General features: G+C 38.2%; 1 long non-coding RNA gene across 1 annotated transcript; it reads left to right on the plus strand.

The window, feature by feature from the left end:
* Nucleotides 1-2,783: 2,783 nt before the first annotated feature.
* LOC128483871 (uncharacterized) lies at nt 2,784-3,633 on the plus strand. Its single transcript, XR_008351119.1, has 2 exons — nt 2,784-2,844; nt 3,012-3,633. It is a non-coding gene; the product is annotated as an uncharacterized LOC128483871 (long non-coding RNA).
* Nucleotides 3,634-10,336: the final 6,703 nt, after the last annotated feature.

Genomic DNA, 10,336 nt, shown 5'->3' on the forward strand with positions numbered 1-10,336 from the left:
ATGTGTACTTGTGTGTGAGGATGCATGTGTACTTCTATGTATATGTGTGTAGGACACAAGTATTGGTTTTCACAAAGTTTGCTGCTTCAGTTTTCTTAGATATTTTTATCAGACATTACTATGATATACTGAAGTACAAGCATTTCATAAGCGTCAAAGGCTTTTATTGACAATAACATTAAGTTAAGATAATAAAATAAGCTTTTTTCCGCATGCCCCAAACAATTGGAAAGAGGATTCATCAGAGAAAATGACTTTACCCCAGTCCTCGGCAGTCCAATCCGTGTACCTTTTGCAGAATATCAGTCTGTCCCTGATGTTTTTCCAGAAGAGAAGTGGCTTCTTTGCTGCCCTTCTTGACACCAGGCCATCCTCCAGAAGTCTTCGCCTCACTGTGCGTCCAGATGCACTCACACCTGTCTACTGCCATTCCTGAGCAAGCTCTGCACTGGTGTTAACGATCCCTCAGCTGAATCAACTTTAGGAGACGGTTGTGGTGCTTGCCAGATTTTCTTTGGCGCTATGACGCCTTCTTCACAATAATTGAACCTCTCTCCTTGAAGTTATTGATGATCTCATAAATGGTTGATTTAGGTGCAATCATAATAGCAGCAATATTCTTGCCTGTGGAGCCCGTTTTTGTGCAAAGCAGTGATGACAGCACGTGTTTCCTTGCAGGTAACCATGGTTAACAGAGGCAGAACAATCATTTCAAGCACCACCCTTCTTTTCAAGCTTCTAATGTGCTATTCTAACTCAATCAGCATCAGCATAACAAAGTAATCTCCAGCTTTGTCCACGTCAACACTCTCACCTGTGTTAACAAGAGAATCACTGACATGATGTCATCTGGTCTTTTTGAGACAGGGCTGAAATGCACTGAAAATGTTTTGTGGGATTAAGTTCATTTTCATGGCAAAGAGGGACTTTGCAATTCATCTGATCACTCTTCGAAACATTCTGGAGTATATACAAATTGCCATCATCATAAACTGAGGCAGTAGACTTTGTGAAAGTTAATACTTGTGTCATTCTCAAAAGTCTGACCATGACTGTATTTGTGTGTGAGCATGGATGTGTAAGTGGTGTGAGATGGAGTGTGTAATAGTGAGTATGAGTAAGTGTGTGTAATTTGTGTGTGTTTACATGTGTTGTAAGGGGGGGCAAGGGGCAAAGAAGGCACAGACCAGCTGTTAAAGTTGGGGGGCCCCGGGGCAATTTTTGCACCAGGGCCCATGGATTCTAGTTATACCCCTGGTTCTAACTAATATAGGTGCTGACCCACTCCAGGATTTCAGTAGACTTATGGTATGGATACATTTACTAATATACTGGAGAGATTCATTTGATTCATTAATCTAAAAGGCTTGGGTGATAAACGAAGATAAATAAAAGTTTTTCAGATGACACTATTAATGGTCATACTCCCTAATGAATCGATATCTGCAGCACTTTGCACTTTAGCTGCTGCTAACCCCTCAAGCATCTATTAGGCAACAAGCTCAGATAAAACAGTATGAGGATGATGAGATACATAGACGATTTTTTTGTCTTTTGTGACTTCACAAATTGCAGAATGCATGAACCTAATGATAGATAACAACTAATTAATAAAATTGATAATTTCATACATTTTAGGGGGTCGTCTTATATTCGAGCAAATACAGTAGTTCTGCAGATTCGTCCATTTGCTTCAACTACTCCGCAATCTTTTCCCCTCTTCTGTCACCACCTCCGGTATCTGCTACCCGCTCTGCAGTCTCCATCTTCCCGCAGCCATGTGACCTCAGCGCTCAGTTAAAGAAAAGGGTGTTGGTCAGCTGCCCGGAGAAAGTTTTGCTATCTGCTTCCCAAAGAAACTCTTCTGCTACCTGGAGCGAGTGCATATCTGGGGTAAGTCCTGTCCTGTGAGTGCAAGTATGGGGCAAGTCTTATTGCATAGTGCTGGGGAAAAATGTAATGAATCAATGTACTACTGGCATTCAAATGATACCATTGTATTTTTTTTAAAGAAAGTTCTGGGGCAAGTCTGAGTGCATAGAGCTGTGGCAAGTCTGAGTGCAACTGAGTGCTGAGATAACTACATTGCAATAATTAATACAGCACACACTTTTAAAAAGAATTCTATCTGCATGGTGCTGGCACAGTAACCGTGGAATAAAGTGTGCAACCCTGGTTCTCTAAGGCATGGGAGCATTTTACTTTAAATGCTGCAAAGAAGGTTGTTACCTGCAAAATTTGCAATATGGAGCTTGCGTGGCAAAGGACACACGTGGGCTTCACAGAGGAAGGTGAAACATCAGGATGGTAAATTAAACCCATATGATAATATGATATATTAATTGCGTTACATAGCTTTTTCTGCATACTACTAATCATCTAATATGTTAATCTTTTCATTTCAGGAAGAGACAGAGCACTATGACAGAGTTTGTTCCACGAAATCCCCCACGCACTCCACAACAAGCAGCAGTTATAACAGATTCTATTCTGAAAACGCAAGTCACTGACATGCAGCCACCGTCCATGGTGGAAGACCAAGGATTCAAAAGCATGGTCAGTGTACTAAACCCTGGATATACTTTTCCCTTAAGAACTCATTTTACCAAATTAGTGGAGAGGAAGGACTAAGAGGAATTTCAGAATTTAAAGGATGCCATCAGCACTAATGAAAGCAGAATTGCTTTTACAACGTAGATATGGACAAGTGTAGCTACCGAGGCTTACCTTGGCATTACACGCTACTACGTAGGGGATGATTAGAAGATGTCTTCTATCTGTCTCACTACCATGCCTCTGGAAGACAGGCATACAGCAGCAAACATTGCAAACTGGTTAGAGGAGGTTTACTGCAAAATTTGGAATTCCGGCTAAAAAAATTTATTGCCATTGCGCATGCCAGTGGTGCAAATATTGTCACTGCTGTAAACATCTTGGAGGACAAGCGTGAGTGGACCAGTATCTGCTGCACTGACCACACCTTGCAGCTGGTGATCAATACTGCATTAAAGCATTCAGGAATTTAGAGAGCTGTTAGTGCTGCAAGAGCACTAGTTGAACATTTTAAAAAAGTGAGCTAGCCAGCAGCAAGTTGAAGGAGAAGCAAATGGGTACAGCTGAGCACAAGCTTCTTTAAGATGTAAGCACAAGATGGAATAGTACTTACTATATGGTTGGCAGACTCATTGAACAAAGGTGTCCGGTAACTGCCACTCTGTCTGACCCATCAGTTACAAAAAGGGGCAAACATTATCTGGAATTAAAACCAGACCAGTAGAGTATTTTGGAAGAACTTTCCACTGCTCTTAAGCCCTTTGAATGCGCTACTGTATTCATGAGTGGCCAGGAATATATAACACTATCTTCCATGCCTGCCCTTGTGAAGGGGTTGTTGTGGTCAAATGAGAGTGCCTATTTTGACTCATCTCCGCTAAAGAGCTTCCAAGCCACTGCAACAGACCAGCTTCAAAGCAGATGGAAGGGGATCCTTTTCTAAAAGGTCCAAAACACTGTAATTATTTCCTCTGCCCTGGACCCACCATTTAGAAGATTGAAATGTTTAATACCAGAGCAAATCATAAGTGTACATTAGCCCTTATACTGTCTCTTAAGCCCAAATCTAACTAGATAGAATCACTGTATTATTATTGGTGTGCCACTTTGGTTTGAGACATTAACATTTTTAAATGAATTGAATTGCCCCCAAAGTCACGATCGATAAAGCCTACAGGGTAAGTGTGAGAGCTCCGCCGGACACAACATAAGAAGCGCCATATTTAATTCTCCCGAAAAATCACAATAAAGACACACGGTATCTAAAAACATTTTCATAGAAAGGATCGCTAAGGGAGTCTTCATAGAAGACACACCAAACACTGATAAGTGTTATTACCTACAAACTGTGAATAATATGATATACTCTTTTTCCACAGAGGACTATATTTGAAATACTTTACATAACAAACAGCAATATTATTGTGTCATCTACTCGGTCTCTGATATATTTATAGAAACCAACTATATGAAATTTGTACATATTTTACATGAGAAAGACATTATCTCTTGATGCAATAATCAACTGCATTGAGCATATTGTGTCATTTCAATAACCTGTTTTTCCCCATATTATACCTATTTTTCAATTTTTATCATAACGAGATACCCTATCTTATAGGAAAGTTATTTTATGCAATTTATTTGAGAGTCTAGCTGCAAGGGCCCTGCAGCTGACCCTATTTTTTGTATTTGTTTTAATAAATGTATCTATGTTTCTAACCCACTGTACACGGTTCTACTGATTGGATACTTTTAAACATTCTATAACACCACACACACAACAACGCCAGCTGTACTCTAACTTACCATTCAGTGACCTCAATAGAGAACAGTAATAGTCTTTATACTCAGCCGAACATACTGTGTAGGAGAAAGCAAAATTGCAAAAAAAAGAATTTTTCTTCTTTTTAGAATTATTAGGTTTTACGTATTTCTTTTATTTCAAAAGAAGGCCCTTTGTGTCCTGAACAAAACAATGTCTAATATGTGACGGTAGATCAAATATGGAAAAGAGAATTCATAGTTTAACAAAAATATGGTAAAAATGACACAAACTCGTGGTCTCAAAACAGGTTGTTTCATTCATTGTAAATGTTCTAGAGATATTTGTAAATTTGGGATCTAATCATCACAAGTAAGTTATGTTCGGTGGCATGTGATAAAACTGTCACTCCTAACACTGCCAAAAACAATTCACTACTGGGAACAAGGAGCAGTAATAAAATAGAGAGGAATACTCATCCAAATGTCACGACAAGGTGTTTAAGACAACTACTGTACATAATGCAGTTAATAAATGTGCACACATACTCTTGTTATTTTAATGTATGGACAACATAACATTTTATTAGCTACTGTGTTGTTCAATAGAAACTGTCCATCTATCAATCCACTCCACCCTAGCATCAGCTCTTAAAATAAGGAAGAAAACCATATCCAGCTTTTCACAACACTCACATTTTGAACCCTGGCACACTACACTAACTAGACTTCCCAAATGATGTTGATGAGCTTCTGAATGTAGCTGAAAGGAAGTAGCAAACCATACATCTTTCCTGTGTCCCTATAAGAAACCCTATCCCTTGCCAAGCAAGCCTACTGAATCACCATTATCTCCTTATTGGATCACAACCCCGAGCACCTCTTTGGTATCTTGAATTTGCTACTCTGCCCAGTCATTCCCCCTACCACTAGCCTTACAGCCTATGACTTTGCAGCTTTAATCAGACATACAATCTCTGCACTCCCTACCGCCTGCACCCACCATAATTTTGACTTTTCACATTCCCTCGACCCAGTTAATATGTAGGGGATCAGGCATTGTTCCATAACAACCACCACCCATTTGTCAAATTTACTCTCCCCTAATAACTAACAAAGATAATAATGCCAATAATAAACCACAAAGACATAAATGTACAGTGCCCCCTGCTAATATTGGCACCCTTGGTAAATATGATCAAATTTACTGTTCAACCTTTTGACCTTTTCTTCAAAAAATACACATAAAATCTTTGCATTCATGGATATCAAACAATTGCTAACACAATACAGGTTTATAAAAAAAATGTCAAATATAAGTGTGGCACAATTATTGGCACCTCTATAAATTCATATGAGATTTGGGCGGGACGGTCCCGATTTTGGGTCTCTGTCCCGCCTATCCCTACCTTTGTCCCGCTTTGCAGAGAGGTAGCCAAAATGAAAAATATCTCATTCCCATGGCTAAATATGGTGGTGTCTCTTTAATGTTTTGGGGCTGGTTTTCTGCCTGGGAATTTTGTTAGAATACATGGCATTATGGACTCTTAAATCAAGGTCCTACCATGACCATCCCAGTCCCGTGACTTGAACACAATAGAAAACCTGTGGGGTGAACTGAAGGTTAGAGTCCACCAGAGTCGACCTTAAAATTTGCAAAAGTGGAGAGATTGTGTATGGAGGAACAGTCTCAGATACCTTGCCATGTATTCTTCAACCTTGTCAGGCATTATAGCTGTTATCTTGGCAAAGGGAGGTAGCACAAATTATTAACTAAAAGTGTGCCATTAATTGTGGCACATGTATTTAATTTAACAATTTTTTTTTTTTATAAACCTGTGTTGTTTGAAATTGTTTGATATCCATGAGATATTTGTGTATTTTTTTTATTTTAGGAAAAGGTCAAAAGGTTAAACACTTAAGACATTTTCAAAGCCTTCTTTGCTCATGTTTACCAATGGTGCCAATATTAGTATATTTAATTTTTTTTGGCAGATTAGGATTTGAAGACTGCAACTCTTCACCTTCAACCAGACTGTTAATGGGGGTGAATTGTAATTCTTAAAAGCAGGTAGTATTATTTTGGAAATGGATATTAGTATATTTTATTATATTTAGGTATATTTATGGTATTTAACCCCATTTTATTTGTGCCTACCCTGTCATAATATATCACCTATATGGGCTATGTTACTGAGGTGGGGTTTACAGAATATTTCATTTTCATTATTTTTATTATTTAGTTTGGCAATAATGGGGGTAAAATATTTGTTGTACCATTATATCATGTCATGTGATGAACATCTTGTTAGACTACACATATTAGAAGAAAGCCCTATTTCATGTAGTACCCAAAGAAGACCACAAGATGGCACACACTCTTCAGGCCTTTTTTAAAAGCATAGCAAGACATAAAACAGGAAAAAATATATATCCGGTATTGGGGGGGGGGGTTTGCCTAGAATTTTTTCTACGTTGTAAGTGCCACAGCTGAACAAATTTATAAATAGAAAAGTGAACTAGGTGCTTATTTTATCAATAAAATGTGCATCAAAAACACTTGTGCTGTTTCCCCAAACTGCACAAATAAACACGGAAGTCAGTGAAAAAGTGTTTTGTGCATAAGAGAACTTTAACTTATTATTATTATTTATTTATTGTTTTATATAGCGCCATCAAATTCCATAGCGCTGTACAATGGGTAGACAGGACATAACAAGTAGTATGTAATATAACAAATATCGGTGAATGCAAACATATACAGTACAAATGTGTAACTGTATGATTTATATAAATGGATATCCCTATATTCCAATCAGACTTGTACTCAGATTCTTAAAACTGGGCTGGTTTATGCAGCATATGGTTTGTGAATTCCAAAGTGTATGAGAATCATCCCACGTAGAATAATGGTATCTCTTATGATGCAGAAACAGTAATTTAAAAAGAACTGACGAGAGATCGGACATAAAAGCAAAAAAGCACATTTTCTCTTCCCTAGGATCTATCACTAGAAAGAAATGCTTCTTTACCTGCTCCCTCTTTTTTTTTGTACCTGAATTCTTGCTGCTGTCTCCCAATATCTTGACTTCTCATTCTTTTTAACAGCGACATTGATGCATGGTGGGTGGAGAAAAGTTGAAGATGGGGGGAAAAAAAACCCCACAAAGCCGAAACTATTAGGTTTTATGGGTATAGAAAAAAAAATCACAATCCATTGGGGGAGAGTTGGGGTTCATAAAGAACAAAATTTGGGACAGGCAGAAAAAAGCAAGGTATACAATCTGAACACTTGATTCCTGGAGGATTTAAAAGTGGTAAAAGTCTTAATTTAGTTTTGGATTTGCAATCCATTTGCTGTATAAATCTGACAGGAATACAGGGGATATCAATTTATATAAATCATACAGAGTTACATATTTGTATTGTATATGTTTTTAATTTCTTTTATATTCATGGAGAATTTCTCTGGTGTTGCAACACAGATATTATGAAAGACAAGTAAACAAATTCTCATATGCGCTACCCTTTTTTTTTACTGAATATTTCACTGTATGTTCGGCAACATCTACCGATTACAGTAATGCCCCACATACATATTTTTTATATTTTCAGGAGGGTTACATCCATACTTTACATATTACTCTATATTATACATTTATTAATACTGCTGGCTTAAGAGGTTTTGAAGTAGTGAAATTGGGGCACTTAAATTTGAAAAAAAAATAAAAAAATGATTTCCTTTTCCCCATTGTTACCAGTGCAGTATGGATCAAGAGCCTTTTGGGGATCTCTTATATATTTTGGATGCCAGTGATGTCATGGTGACAACACTGGGCTCCCAACACCTTTTATTTTCCTCTTTTTCATTTTTTGGATGGGTCCCCTTTGTGTCTCTTCTCCCTCAGGCCTTTCTGTGCTGATCACCTCTGGGATCAGCAAGCAGGGCTCTAAAAACCTTGCATTGCTGATCGCAATACATGCGTTCAGTCACCAGGGGGGAGAAGTCAGATCCTGCTGGGGCTCTCCTGTACTCCAGTGACTTTCCGGTGGGTGTCAGCATTGACACCGACCAGAAGGGAATGCCCGATCGTGTCATCAGGTATTCCTTATAGAACGTTGTGCCAGAGATGATGGCTTCTGCTGACAGAGAATAATCCAGGCTGTATAGCGGCAGGGAGGTGTCCCTGTTACTGCAGTCAGAACATACTGGGATGTCTTAAGGGGCGTCTTATCACAGGTCCTAAGTATGTACTGGTACATAAGTCCTTAGGGGTGCAAACAGGTTAAAATAGGGTGCTTGTGGGCAGCTGTTTGTTTTCTGGAACCCTAAGTATATCAGTGAACTATCCTTAAAACAAGTAATTCACAGAATAATTATGCATAAACAATGGAACATAATATTTATGACCCCATTTTCTTTAATACAGTGCATCTATATAACCTTATGTGGAGTGTGACTTGTAGAGGTAAATAATCTTTACCAGAAATGAAGGAGAAAAACAACACTTACCAGATCTGCAAAATACCACCACTTTGGCTTAAAGCACCCGATAAAATCACTAACAGGAAGGCAGTGTCATTGAAATAAATAGGAGTATAGAGTTTGCTAAGACAGGACTGTTTCGCATATCCCCTGTGTGCAAAATAGCTGAGGGTGGCAGGAGAAGGGGCAAATGCATTTGGGGAATTCTGCAGAATCATCAATAAAGTGCATGTGATTGCTAGAGTGTCCCTTTAAGGGGAAACTCAGCTATCATATGCATCACATCGCCTCTTTAAATCAGTACAAGTTTAGTAGCTGTTTAATCTGCCTATGCATATGTGGATGATTAAAGGGGGGCTGTTACAACTTTTAGCATAGCAACTTTAAGCTTAGTTATTAAAACTACGGTACATTTTGCTTTTTTATTTTCAATTACCATATGGTATCACCATCAGTATAATTGATTTGCCAATATTTGATTTTGCAGGAAGGGACTATGACATGCGGCTAGAGCTGGCAAAACCTACATATCAATTAATTTCTTGTTTTGCTTTTACACCTTCTTGCGCCCCTTCCATTATTAAGGTTGCCCCAACAAGTCAGCATCCAGCAAAGAGCATAGTAATGTAATAAAAAGGGGTGAGATATCCAGGTGATCTGATCAGTTTCAACCATTTTGCAGCTTGAGCTGCCAGTGCTCAAGCTGCGATATCGTAATAATCTGAGCCTTGTTGTGGCCCCAGAGCTTGGCACCCCTGCAATAAACATAAAGTGCATTTGTAGCATATATATATATATATATATATATATATATATATAATTAGATGGTATTGTGATTATGTGGTCACACACTCATTCTAGTGTCCACTTGAGCTTGACTGTATATTCTAGTCCTGGTTTTGTCCTTTACTTTTATTTGTAGATTTTCTTTTTTTTTATTTACAGAAGTCTCCTATCTTGCCTGGACAGTGGAGTTGCCACCTGAACCAGATGTTGGGGGTATGCTGGTGGTGACATTAATGAATCCATGTTTCTCCTCAACCCTCATGTTGGTTTAGTGTCCCGTGTGTCCAGTGCCCAGCAGTTTCTTGTAGCGAAGATTAAAATTTAGCCACCTATCTTTTTATGTGGTTCATGAATTGAGCGATTTTTCTATCTAGTGTTTTACAGTATACCCTGTTAATGTATCTCATCTATATTTATATTTACTAGGATGGACCTGTTAACCACATCATCTATGTTATGTCACACATAAATGTTCCCCCTGTTCATACATTACACCTAGTCTTTGTTTCTTGCCAAATATTTAAATAATTATTGTTGCAAATAATGAGAGGTATAACATTTATTTTAAAACCCCCCCATCATTTAAGGTGAAAGTACTTTCTCGGCACAGGTTACTATTTACATGTTTGGTTTTTTGCCGGAACATCTAAAGAGAGACTTTAAAGTAAACTGACATCGAGGTCTCTGCTATTTAACCCCATATAGTGTTGTGATGTAAAACAAATTCTGCCCAGAGTTTGTACAGCA

This window comes from Spea bombifrons, chromosome 3 (assembly GCF_027358695.1).
Source record: "Spea bombifrons isolate aSpeBom1 chromosome 3, aSpeBom1.2.pri, whole genome shotgun sequence".
In the NCBI taxonomy this organism is placed as follows: domain Eukaryota; kingdom Metazoa; phylum Chordata; class Amphibia; order Anura; family Pelobatidae; genus Spea; species Spea bombifrons.